The following is a 13,514-nucleotide window of genomic DNA, read 5'->3' on the forward strand; positions in this document are numbered from 1 at the left end:
GCGGGTTTTTGGGAGGCGTCGGAGTGGTCACGCGTGCCGGCTCAGGGACCAGACTTACGGTGTAAGTCCTAGCTCTGTGGCCCTAAGCAAGTTTCCCAGCCTCTCTGAGCCTCGCTCGACTTCCTGTCTGTAAAACAGTATCTCTGCCCTAGGGTGGTTGTGCGAGGCAGCGGGCACTCAGCCGAGCAGCAGCGAATCCTGGCACCTGCTCTCAGGCACGGAGACGCTCGCTCATCCCCTGCTCTGCCTGCACTGACTTGCCCCACCTCCGCCCCCTGCCCAGGCAGGGTCTCATCCTGGAAGACTACAGGGCCGTGAGGGAACACAGGGATGTAGGTCCCCAGGAGGGACCCCACTCACTCACTGTCAGACCCCAGGTGCACCTGCTGAACCAATGAGTGTGGGAAGCAGGTCAGAGCCACACCTTCAGCCTCCTGTCGACTGGCCCTGGCTGGGGGTGGGGGGCCAGAGGACAAGCCCCTGACTTTGCCTTCAGCTTCTCACTGGCACAGACCATCATTGGGCCCTCTCCACCTCCCAGCTCTGGTGGTCACCAGGGAAAAGTCGGACTTATGGCAGGAGGTCACACAGGACGATAAAGGCCGTTTGGGGGACACTGGCCAAATGCCAGGTCCTGCCCTAGATGCACACCGACTGGCTCTGGTTAAACCGCAGGGGAGGTGCAAGCCAAGGACCGGGAGCTCAGAACAGCCAGGGTTTGCCTTGGATCCCATGGTTGGCCAGATCCTGGAGAGGTGCCCAGGTCCAGAGCTGGCTGACTCCCAAGCCCGTGTCTTCGCTCTGCGTCTTTCTTCGTTACTTCCTCCTAACAGCACAGACTGCCTGCCTCATGGAGTGAGCCTCCTGTCAGCGGAGGCATCCAAGCAGACACCAAGCAGATCGTTCAGGGTTGCCGAGGGGAACAGAGGGGCACAAGGAACAGATTGGCCTAGACCCAACATGGCGAGCTCAAGTGCCCGCCCGAGACAGGCCGGTGCCCTGGTGACACCAGCTGGGAGAGTGTACCCAGCTCCGGGCAACACTGGCCATCTCCCACCTCTTCAAGAGCAGTTGTACATAGATGTGATTTTCACGTGGCACCTCCTGATTCTGAAAGTTGGCGGCTAACGCAGACGTGTGCATCACTCTGCAGGGCGTCAATGCCACAGCCTCCTTCGGGGAGCCTCAGAAGCGGGAGTCCCTGGCTGGGGGCTCACTCCTGGGGCGCGCAGGTGCAGACAGCGGTGGAAAGCAGCGGCTGCAGGCTTCTCGTACCCCAGCAGGGGCTCCTACGGGTATGAGTTGCTGGGGGAAGCTTTGCTGGGACTTGGGGCTCGGGGTCCCCTGGCCGAGGTGGGGTTTGCCCATTTCGTAGGTGAAGAAGTGAGCTTTCTGGAGCCAAAGGGCCTGGTGACCCCGAAAGACGGCTCTCCATGTTCCAGATCCCCAGCAGCCATGCATGAAATTCACTCCGCAAACCGCTGTCGCCTAGCCCATCGCGACACTCCCAGGCTGCCCCAGCGCGGCACTGCCGGCTCCCTCCCACCCCTGCCCCTCTGCTGTACTGGGTTTCAGTCTGCAGCAGGAAGGAAGAAGCCATCCGATCCCACCGACCAACCAACGGATCGACCAGGCTACTGGAGACAGGCAGAGAAACTTGCCCTGTCGGGGGATGGGCCGGTGCTGGAGGAGGGGCAGGGTCCCTGGGGGCGGGGCTTGCCCAGCTTTTCATTCCCTGGGCGCCTTCCAGGCTGGACTGCACAGCCCTCTTCTCATTGGAGCCCTGCCAGGTAGGATTTACCCATTTTAAAGATGAGCACAGCGAGGTGGATGGGTAGACGGCGTGAGAAAGCCCGAGTGGTGTAGCTATCGTGTCTCCTCCTCCCCATTGGACTGCTCTGTGTTTTTATCTTTAGATTTCTATTTATCCCCGCGGCAGGGAGAGAGAGCTCCCATCCCCTGACTCACTCCCCAGGGGCTGGGGCTGACCGGGCCAAGCTGGGCGGCTGCCAGGAGCTGGGAACTCCGTGCAGGTCTCGCACGTGGGTGGCAGGAACCCAGTTATGTGAGCCCTCCCCGCCGCGGGAGCTGGAGTCAGAAATGGAACCAGACTCTGATGTGGGCTGGCAGCGTCTTATCCACCAGCCCGATGCCCGCTCCCCTGTTCCCCTGCCCGGTTGGGAACTGCTTGTGGCCAGAGGCCATGGACCGGTGACAACGCCAGGTTCTCCGGTGCCCTGGGCACGTTTGCTGACTGGCTCAGCCACCGGATGGGCGCTCATCCAAGTGTGCCAGGTGCGTGTGGCTGAGGCAGTTGCGGAGTCACGGGCGGCTCTGTTTCTGGGTCACAGCTCCAGTGGACTTGACCTGAACTCTCCAAGGGGTGACTGTGAACGGTACTCACCCTTCCCCGTCAGCACACTGGGCCCGGGATACAGGGGTGGGGATGGCAGGGCTGCCCCTCCTCCCAGTTGGTCCTTCGGTCCTCACATGCCCTGCCATGGGAGCCACAGGGGGCATCAGACAGAACCCTCCCAGGAGTATTTCTTCTCAGTTTCCCCAACTACAAAGATGAGGAGGAGGCCACCGACCCAAAGTCTTGCTGTGACGCTTGCCTGGGTGGGTGATGTGCTTGGGCACCACCGGGGCAGGGCATGGACAGCTTTTAAAGGCGGAGCTGGAGCTGAGCCAGTGACCCACCCAGGGCCCCGTTTTGGGCACAGGTAGGAGATGGGTGTGTATGTCAGCCTGTGGGCTGGGGGCGGGGGCAGTGGCTAAATTCCCAGTTGTGCTTGAGCCATGCTGTCCTGGACACCTCGTGGCCCCAGCAGGGTCCGGGCCCCCACAGAGAAGCCCCCGCCCCCAGCCCAGAGCAGGCTTGCTTCACCCCCAGAGGGGCCTGGAGGGGGCAGGGCATCCCTAAGCTTTGCCCACAAATCTCTCCTCGCCCCTGGCTGGAGAACAGAGCCTCTCCATGCCCCATGCCTCAGTTTGCCAATCTGTAAGGTGCTGCCCGGGGTGCACCCAGTGCATCCAGTGTTGTACGGCGGGAGCTGGCACAGTGCACGGCTGGTGCTGGAGTTCCCAGGCCACCAGACCTGACCTTGCCCTGCAGGTGAGGAAGAGGAGAGCTGTGCTGGGGCAGCAACACAGCGGGCGCCCCAGGCATCAGCTACATCTTGTCTAATGTCTGCTAAACAGTGAGATAAAGCAGAAAGATTTTATATGTATATATATATATATATTTGTGGACTGCACGATGCTGGTGTGTGGTATAATTGATTAATCAAGTCACTAATCAACAACCACGAATTAGGCACCCTGTGTGTCCCTGAGCCAGGTGACGGGCCTGGTCCCGTGCTCTATCCAAGAGCGTTGGTGTGACAGGGAGGCTGATCATTAAACAATTACAAAGTCCCCTTCGACATAAAGGAATATTCCAATCTGCATCACACCTGCAAGGTGTCCCAGGAGGCCAGGACCCCGCCGCTCCGCCCATCGCCTCCCCCTCTCTTCCGGCCACGCGCTGCTCCTTCTGCCTGGAGCCCAGGTGCTTGGGGGTGACCCCCGATTCCCACTGCCCTCGGGCGAGAGCTGGACCCCAAATCCCAGCCTCTGGCAGAGGGACAGCCTCGTGGGTGCCGCTTGCTTTAGTCCAGGCCCTAGACCATTCTCTGCCGCTCCCGGCCATCTGCAGGACTGTAGGCCAATCCCGAGCCGCTCTGCGCTGCTCAGCTGGGGGTGGGGGCCCCTGAAGACTGCAGCCCCCAGGTGCACGACAGCCTGTTCCCGTTCCTATTCATCTCATCGCAATCCTTTGAAGGGAGTTCTATTCTTATCTACATTGTCTCCATTTAAATGCACTCAGATGGCAGAGGGGTGATGTGACTTGTCCAAGATGTCACAGCTGTGAAGTGACAGCCCCGCCTGACTCCACTGACTCCCAAGACGCTGGCAGAGGGGAGGGTCGTGCGGCAGGGCCACGTGGGTGCAGAGGAGGGAGCCGAAGCCACGACGGTTCTGGGGTGGGATGGCTGGCCCTTCCCTGACGTCTCAGGCCCTTTGGGGACAGTCAGGGGGACAGGCCTCCTGGGGAGCAGCCAGCAGCTTGGGCTCCGGAGTCAGACCTGGCTCTAGCCCCAGGCCTGTCCCTTCCTGTGTGCTGTGTGGCTTCAGGAGGCCACTCTGCCTCTCTGAGTCTCAGCCCCGACCTGTACCATGGGGACCACCCTGCCCTGTAGCTCGTGACACCTGCTGCAGGGTGGACCTGAGGCATCACAGTGCCCCGCCCGCCTCTCCTGCCAGCCCCAGGACCAGGCCAGGCTCCTTGTCAGACAGAGGAGCAGCAGTGTCCCTGGCCACCGCTTTTCCCCTTTGGGGAGGTGGTGAGTCCACGGGGCATCTTGCCCGGCCGGAAGGGGCTCCCGCGTCTGCTTGTAGGGGTTTCCAGACAGACAGACAGCGTGGCTGTGGGTGCATGTGCGCATGTATGTGAGAGACAGCAGGCGAGTGCCGGTGGGACAGTGACTCGCTTGGGGCGGGGTGGGGCAGGCAGGCGGTGGTGACAGCCCCTCTCTAGAGCGGGGTGCTGGTCTCGGAAGGTGGCTCGGAGAGACCCGCCGGTGAACGCACCGGGATGCTAAGCAGCTCTAAAGAGCTGCGTTTGATTTTCATGAAAGCTGCGAGGCCAAGGGCACGCTGAGAGGGTCCATGTCTCCGGCACTGCTCAGACGGCCTGACTCCAGGAGGCAGAGCCGGTGCGGCTGGCTGCACCACTGCTTCCCCGCGGCTATCCTGGTCTGGGAGCCACCAGGACGCAGTGGCTTTGGCTGCTGGTGCTGCCGTGACAGGAGAGAGGGCCAGCCCGGGCTCCCCGCCCCCTGGTTTGGGGTCCGTGCGCTCCTCTGTCCCAGGGCACACAGGAACCCCTGCCCCACTTCCTCCCATTCCCTCTGCCCACCTGCTCTGGGGCCTTCCCATGTGGGGGCGCTGTGCTGCCCTGGGGGAACTGCTAGTCTGACGGCAGAGGCAGCCTAGGATAGACCATTTCCTGGCAATGAGATAGGAACAGGAGCAATTAGCAAAAGCTATAGAGGAGGGAGAGCCAGACAATGGGGTAAGGAGGAGAGTGGCTGTTGAGACCAGAGAGGGGAGGAGATTTCTCCAAAGCCACACAGCCAGCAGCAGATCTGCGGCCGGAAGCCAGCCTCCTGGGTCCCTCTCCAGTGCTCTGGCTGCTGCTGCCTAGACCCTCCCACCAGGGGGCGCCCAGAGCACTGAGAAGGCACAGGCCTTGTATGTTCAGGTGGGTGGGGACCCTGTGTCCTGACCCCAGCAGGAGGTGCGCACCGTCGGGGGAGGGGCATCACACTGTTTCTATCAGCTCCCCTGTGGCTCAGAAAGGGAGAGCAACCTGGGCAAGGTCACCCAGCCAGAAGAACCCCAGGAAATCTGTCTCTCAGCCTGTGTGTGGCCCCCCTCAGCCACAGAGCTCCCCAGGGTGGGTTTTGGGGAGGGAGGCAGCTGCGGACCCATGCATGGCTGAGGGTCGCCTAGAAGGAGTCCTCCAGGGTCCAGGTTAATCTGGATTTGTCCCAACCGCGGACTCCACCCCGCTCCCTGCAGCCCCCACTGAAGGCAACTGGAGGGGGGGCAGCGGAGCCTCCAGCCCTGCCCCCACTGCACAGCTCTGGCTGTTGGGGCCCAGGCTGTCTGAGTGGCGGCCCAGTGGGGGCCAAGGTCGCTTGCCGGGAGGGAGAAGGGCCATGCGTTGGTGTGGAGCGGGGAGAGGCCGCAGGCCCGAGTTCCTAGTGAGGGCGATGCCTGCAGGGGCTGCTGCATCAGTGACAGTGACAGGTGCACCGGGCCCTGCTCCTGGTGACAGCCCTGCCTCCAGCCGTGGAGGGCTTGCAGGGGTGGTGACAGCTCCGCCTTGCCTGGGCTCCACGGCCTCCCTGCTGGCCTGTGGGCAGGGCTTATTCCCGCTGCTGCCCCCACCCACCCCGCGCCAGGAACTGCACAGTCACAGCCCCGTCCTAGCTCAGGAACATTGATCCCGTGTCCCCTCTAACTCAGTCACCACCCCCTCCTGACCACAGCCACCCATCTCCAGTCTTTTCCACCCGGCCAGGGCCGTCTCTAAGCCCGCAATCCCCTGAGTCCCTGGGGCTGGTGCCTGCCCTTCTACGGCTGCCTCTTGCAGCCCCCCAACGCCACCCGAGCTCTGGGCCTTTGCACGTGCTGCTTCTTCCAGGGGCTTCCCCCGACCCTGCCCCCACCCCGCAACAGGACTTGGCTTCTACACCTGCCGGTCTCAGCTCGGACATCACCACCTCCTTGAAGCCTTCCCTGCACTGAACCCTTGGAGCTGCGCTTGCAGCCCCCAGTGTCCCCACACCGGCCCCTTGGTCATCCCCGGCATCGCAGCAGCTGGCTGTGATAGGCTCTCAGACTGCGCGGAATGTTCTGCCACACTGAGTCCACCCTGGCACTGCCCACGGCCCAGCGGTGCCTGTGCGTCCACTGGGAGTGTGGGATGACGACCTGGTTAATAAAGAGGGAACGGGACGCTGGCTGAGGATCAAGGATCCCGCCCCTTGCCTGCCCCTGGTTATCCGGGCATCCTGGCGGCTCGTCCCGGGTTCTGCAAGAGGCCGACCCCGCTGAGGGAGACAGAGCCCGGGACCAGCCCTGCCCCTCGCGCCACCATGGAGAAGCTGCCAGGGGCTGGCGAGGTGGTCCTGGAACCCTGCTCCTCCGGCTCTCCCGGCTGTGTCCCTGCACCCTCGGCCGACCCCTCGCGTTCCTAAGCTTGCCCAGCCGCAGCTGCCTAGCTCCCAGGTCCCTCCTGGCCCTTGCTCGAGCTGAATGCCTGTCTCTGCACTGCACATCCACCTCCAGGCCCGGCACGGCCTCCGCCTGTGGCTTCTCCGGCCGGGCCCCGCCCGATGCCCTGCCCTGCCCTGGCCTCTAGTCTGGGCTGGCTCTGTCAGCCCGTCCTGGTCCCTGACCAGGGGGCTGTGAGCCCCAACCCCAGCAGATGGGCGGGCGCTCAGCACGCCGGCCCCACCTTCTCTCCCCCCACCAGTGCCCAGGGGCTGGGGGGCTGCGGCTGATGAAGTCGTCTGAGAAGCAGAAGCTGAAGACGTAAAGGAGCCCGTGAAATCCTCGGTGACAGCCGTGACCACTGCGGCTGCAGCCATTAAGCACGGAGCTTTAACGGCCCCCGAAATCCACCTGGGGCCCTTGGCAGCAGCGCCTGCTCGGTACACGAGCTCACGCGTGCGCGCACAGGGGCTCGGCGGGCAGCATGGAAGGGTAGGGTGGGGATCTCCTTGGCTCACTGATGGGAGGCTGGGGTCCAGGGTCGGGGTAGTACCCGCGCCTCCAGCCGTGGTCTGAATCCCTTGCGGCCGCGCCTTTTCGGATCACATTTCTATTTGCCCAGCACTCGCCCGTGCCCCACCCCCACCCTGCCTCCTTCCAGAAGGGCTTTGATGTGGGCTCCGTGCTAACACCGCTAACACCGCCCTCCTCCTGTGCCTCAGCCCAGCCTGGGGACCTACGCCGCACACGTGGCTCGTGGCTCGCAGCAGGTGCACTGGTCACCTCGGAAAAGCCCTAGCTGATGGCCCTGTGATTGGTCTCAGTTCTACTCGGTCAAGGTGAGAGCCCTGGGTGGTGGCGGGGGGTGGAGTCTGGGCTCTGACTTTGCGTCCTGCCACTCACTTGGGTGCAACCCAAGTCCCTCCGGCTTTGGGCATCAGTTCCCTTACCTGGGGAGTCTCTGGCCTGCCCTGGGCTGGGGGCAGCCTGGGGGTGCTTCCTGGAACCAAGTGGTGGGTGTCCTGCAGCCTGGCCAGGGAGGGTGGCCTGGCTGTGCGAGGCCTGGGTGCCAGCCGGGCACTGGGAGGTGGAGGTGCCTTCCTGGTGGCCCACGGCTGACGCTCGGGAAGGCTTGCCGCTGTCCACCTCACCACCAAACCCGAGAGACCTTTCAGGAATCCCTTTTGAGTGCTTCCCACCAAGACAGCCCCTGGCCCAGCTCCCGCTTCCCTCTCCAGCACCGACCCTCCGCCTGTGCAAGGAGACAGCCCCTGTCCTGTGCCGCTGCTGTCCCCTGCCTGTGCCTTGGCCTGCTGGACTCCACCGCTCACCCCCCCCCAACTCCAGGTCTCCCACTGCCTTCCCTGTGTCCCCCCACCCTGCTGGCTCAGGGGCATCCCCAGGCTGCCTCAGCCCCCTGAATGGTGTCACCCAGGACTGATGGCGGCGCGGCCACGCGGGGCAGCACGTCTCTGACGCCAGCCACACATGGCCTTGTCCGCCTGGCCTGGGGGAGGCTGGGGCAGCTGCCCTCTGCAGACGGGTCCAAGGCAGCCTAAGGGCCTCCCCCACGTCCCCGGGCCTCAGGGCCCCAGCTTCCCCTCTCGGTCTGGGGGTCATCCACCAGAACGGAACAGAAGCGAGGATCAAGGACGCTTATTTTCCAGTTCCTGAGCTGAAAACCGCCTGTCCCTTGGCGGTCGCAGGGGAGAAGCCCGGCCCCTCCAGGGCGGTCTGTGGTAGAAAAGGGGGCTGGCGGGCGGGTGACAGTACCGCTCCGCCTAGCTGCTCCATTAAGGTGCAGCACCAGGCCTGGGGTGGAGCCCCGGGCGCGTGCCTCGACTTCTCAGCCTGCTCCCCTACCCGTGCAAGGGCATGACCGGGTTCTGAGGGTGACCTGAGCTGGCCTGAGTGCCCGCCCTGCGCCCTTGCCCACGTCACCATCACCGACAGTCGCCACTGCTGTAGGTGTGGCCGCCGGCCACCACTCCGACCCTGGTTAGCAGCACGGGTGAGGTCGGCTGCCCTGCTCACACAGCCAGCACAGGGGCCGGAAGCCGCCAGCTCTGGACGGCGGCCGTGGGCATGGGCCGTGTTGGGGTGCCTTGCCGGGACGGTGACCCTACCCAGCCCCTCTGCCGCCGCCTCTCTTCAGCGGGCACTCAGCTCCGGTTTGCTAGCGCACTTCAAAGATAGTATTTGATGAGTTTAGCGGCTCCGGCAAAACTCTCATTTGAATTTCAGGCACTGGTGTGTGATTTCCTCGGTGACAGCTCCAAGGGATGCTGGGGCTCGGCTGTCATCCAGTGGGGCTCCTGCTGCCCGCCCGAGGAGGGGGCGGGGGCCGGGAGCTGCAGCCCAGGGAGGGGAGGCGGAAACCAGTGACAGGGAGAGAGGCCGTGGGGGGCGGGGAGGGAGGGGAGGTGCTGGGGCCTCAGGGAGAGACAGCAACAGAGAACAGGGAGAGAGGGGGGGAGATAAGAAGACCCAGAGGGAACAAGGCGGGAGAAGAGAGGAAGCAAGGAGAGAGAGAGAGGGACAGATGGACAGACAGAGGGACCTGCAGCAAGAGTCCGACACCGGACATGGGGACCCTGGGGAGACGGGGGTGGGGAGGGACAGAGCCGACGACCTCCTGGGGAGGGGGAAGGAGAAAGATGGGAGGGTGTGAAAGGGAGAGAGAGGGAGAGAGGGAGGAGAGACCCACTCAGCCCTTCTGCATTAACCAAGCACCTGCTCTGTGCCCAGCCCCCACCGGTGTGAGGCCCTGAGTTCCAGCGGGAGTAAGACAGACAGGACCCAGGGGCTGGCAGGGGGTCTGGGCGCTGGGCGTTGGGAGGGGTGGGGGTTCTGCCTCCCTGCACCCACCCCCTGCCCCAAGCCCCTCCCACCTTAGCCAGGGCAGCTGTCCCCAGATGAGGGTGAAGTTCTGTGTCTCCCAGTCCTAGAGCAAGCAAGCCTGTTCGCATGCTGCCCCCACCCCCAGCCAGCGGGCAGTGAGCCAGCCAAAGCCTCGAGGCCCAATCCTGAGGCTGGGGGGAGGGGGCTTTACTCCCCGTGGGAGACCTGCACACACACACCCATGCCCATGCCCATGAGCTGTGTCCGGGAAGCAGAGGCTGAACGCAAAGGGGCCTGGGAGCCAGGAACAGCCGCCCTCCTCTCTGTCAGCCTCAGTTCCCCGTGTGCCACAGTCACGTGAGGCCTGGACGCGCTCTCGCAGGACTCCTGGGCGCGCAGACTCAGATGAGCGAGTAACTCGCTGGATCGGAGACAAGGGCACAGCCCCACCCCCGCCCCCACCGCAGGCACAGAACCCAGGTTCTGAGATCCTTTGCCCCCTGATGTGCGCTCCCTGGGGGACCCTGCCCCTCCCCTCTCTCCTCCCCGGCTGGGCAGGGTGGGAAGCCTCAGGCCCAGGTTGGGAGGGACTGGGAGAGACAGGGCAGCGCCGCCTCCCACACCTCCATCGGGGAAGGAGCCCCTAGCGCTCTGCTCCGAGGCTGACGGCGCTGTCAGGTGCTGCAGCCACAGCCACGCCGGCCACTGCACCCTGGAAATGCAGGTTGTCTGACGTGAGAAAGCCACGTAAAATGGCTCATCAGCGTTTCTGCATTGATCACCTGTTCAGATGAAAAGGATTTTGATATATTGGGCTAAATGAAGTAGATCATTGAAATCAATCTCACCTGTTTCTTTTTATCTTTTTATCAGAACATTTCATTTTCATTTAAAAAATTATTTTATAATATATAATAACTTATTTTAAAGTTATTCATTTTTATTTGTGAAAAAAAAACACACACACACAGAGAAAGAGATTTTTCATCCGCTGGTTCACTCCCCAAGTGCCGGCCACAGCTGGGGCTGGGCCAGGCTGAAAGCAGAAGCCAGGAGCTCCGCCGGGTGGGACACTTGAGCTGCTGCCTCCCGGGCACAGTAGCAGGAAGCTGGACTGGAGGCAGAGGAGGAGGCAGGACTCGATCCTAGGCACACTGGCATGGGACGTGCACCTGCTGTGCCGCGTCTGCCCCCTCCAACATTTTAAATTATACGTAAGACTTACAGTTCCTACTTTTTAAGCTTTATTTATTTCTATCTTATTTGAAAAGCAGAGAGACCGACACAGGGTGATCTTTCACCCACCGATTCGCTACTCAAATGCCTGAAACAGCCAAAGGCGGGAGAGGAGCCGGAAGCTCCGTCCGGGGCTCCCCCGGGGCTGGAAGGGACCTGGCGGACAGGAGCCATCATTGCTGCCTCCCAGGAACCTGATCTCAGGGGCGGAGCCAGGACGGGAGCCGGGCACTCTGACACAGGGCGCAAGGACCCCAAGCGGCGTCTTAGGCACCGTGCCAACACCTGCCCCTCGTATTATCTGCTGTCAGATGGGACATTCTAGAATGTCTGGGCTAGAAGAACCCTTACACATCAGAGCTTCAAACCTGCACGGTGCATGCGGGGAGACTGAGGCCCAGGGGCAGGGACCTGCTCCAGGTCTTACAGTCAGAAGGCAGTGTTGGGGAGACTCGAACCCAGGTCCCGGGGCAGAGCGGGGAAGGCGTGCTCGCCAGTTCACTAGGGTGAGATGAGAAAGCGGGTTCTGAGAGTTCAACGCACTGCCAGATGGACCAGGAGCCAGGGCGGTCAGGGGCTCCCACCTCATCCAGAGGCCACACCCGGGGAACCAGTGACACTGAAGCCATGGACGGAGGGTGCGCAAATTAAAAAGCACCAAGGAGAAACAAGATGAGGCTGAGCCATGGGCAGTAGGCAGTCTGGGAGCCCTGGCTCGGCGCCCGCGCCCCCAGGGAAGACCAAAGCAGTGTCTGTGCCAGGCCGGCAGCCTCACTTGTGACCCGACGCCCAAGGCTGTGAGTGTGGAATCCGGTGCAGCTGGCTCCAGGCTCTGCCACTGATCAGCCACCTCCCCTCCCTGGGCCCTGCTTCCTCCTCCAAGACGGGTAGATGCCTGGGAGCAGCGAACGAGGGCGGATGGCCCTGGCCACGCGCACAAGTTCAGCAGACGTGTCCTGGGCACCTACGGCGGCCTAGGCTCTGCGGAGCTGCTGGCCAGGCCCACCCCCGAGACAGACCACCGAGGGAGGAGTGCAGACGATGTCAGAACATTCTAAGAGCTGTGCAAAACAGCAAAGGCAGGGAGGGGAACGGAACCCGACACGGGACTTCGGGCGGCACGGACTGGGGCTCTCTCAGAAGGTGACAGGTGGGTGGTGGGCTTACCAGTCAGGACCCCGAGGGCCGGGACGGTCTTCGAAGTCCCCTCCCCTGAGTGCCCACCCAGCTCAGCTCCCAAGGTTTCCTCCCACTTTATCCCACGTGACCTTGGGCGGGTTGCTTCCCCAAGACTCCACCGGCCACCTGTCTAAGGGGGAGACTCGCACAGTGAGCCCACCCACAGATGCCCACTCTGGCCTGGCTCTGGGCTGGTGAGGCCGACACAGAGGCTACTGGGGAAGCCCCGGGTTGCAGGCCAGCGAGAGGAGCGGGCGCAAGGGGAGCCCCAGGGAAGGCTTCCTGGAGGAGACGGTGTCCGAATCACGCCTCAAAGCAGGCCAAGCGGGTTGTCCAGGGAAAGACGAGGGGCTGGGGGCACAGCATGGGCGGGGGCTGGGAGAACAGGGAGCGGCTGCTCCTCCAGGCCCCAGAACGAGGCCAGCGTGGGCGCACGGAGGCTGCTGGCAGTTTGAAAAGTGAGTGAAGGGTGAGGCAGGGAGAGAAGCGAGGAGGTCGGGGGCCGGCAGAGGAGGGGTCTCAGAGGGCCCTGCCTGGCAGCTGAGCCTCCAGGATTTCCTATTGGGCGCTGTAGGGGGTCGGAGCAGGCCGTGATGGGGTCGCCTGCGAGTCCTGAGCAGATCCGGCTGACAGGTGCCAGGCCTGCGGAGGCAGCCTGAGGCCCCTGGGGCCTTCCCTTTTCTGTCTCCGAGGCTCGGGGCCTCCAGCCACCCCGAGGCCGTCTCCCCTGCACGTGCGTGGGTTGTGAATGGCCCTGCGGCTGCCCGTGCCCCTCCCTGAAAGCTTGGAGGACCCGAGGGCCGCCCCACTCCCACCCCGGCTGTCTTCTCCGCCATTGGGTTAAGATCCTGGCTCCCTGCTTACCACCTGTGTGACCCGAGGCAAGCAGCCAACTTCTCTGTGCCTTTCTCCCCAGCTGCCAAACAGGTGCCAAGTGGCCGGGAGGAAGGGGCAGACAAGGAGGTCAAGGGTGAGAGGCGCTGCCCCCTCCCCCAGCCTTGGCCATGGCCGGCCTGGACTCAGCTCCCTGTGGCAGCCAGTCCGGGGTTCGGTCTCCTCGGCAGGCTGCCGTTAAGAAAGCTCAAGTCGACTGTGGCCAGGGAGTGCAGTGGAGGATGGCCCAGGTGCTTGGGCCCTGCACCCCATGGGAGACCAGGAAAAGCACCTGGCTCCTGGCTCCTGCCAGCGGATCAGCGCGGTGCGCCGGCCGCGGCGGCCATTGGAGGGTGAACCAACGGCAAAAAGGAAGACCTTTCTCTCTGTCTCTCTCTCTCACTGTCCACTCTGCCTGTCAAAAAAAAAAAAAAAAAAAAAAGAAAGCTCAAGTCGAGGAAGAAGCTCGGGGGAGGGCTTCAGGCTTCTGCCCTCAGTGCCCGCCTGCCCGCTGGGCACCCTCCACCCCAAGGGCTCGGCCTAGCCAGGGTCGGCTGCCT

This window comes from Oryctolagus cuniculus, chromosome 7 (genome assembly GCF_051225735.1).
Source record: "Oryctolagus cuniculus isolate XC-2025 breed Fujian yellow rabbit chromosome 7, ASM5122573v1, whole genome shotgun sequence".
Taxonomy (NCBI): Eukaryota; Metazoa; Chordata; class Mammalia; order Lagomorpha; family Leporidae; genus Oryctolagus; species Oryctolagus cuniculus.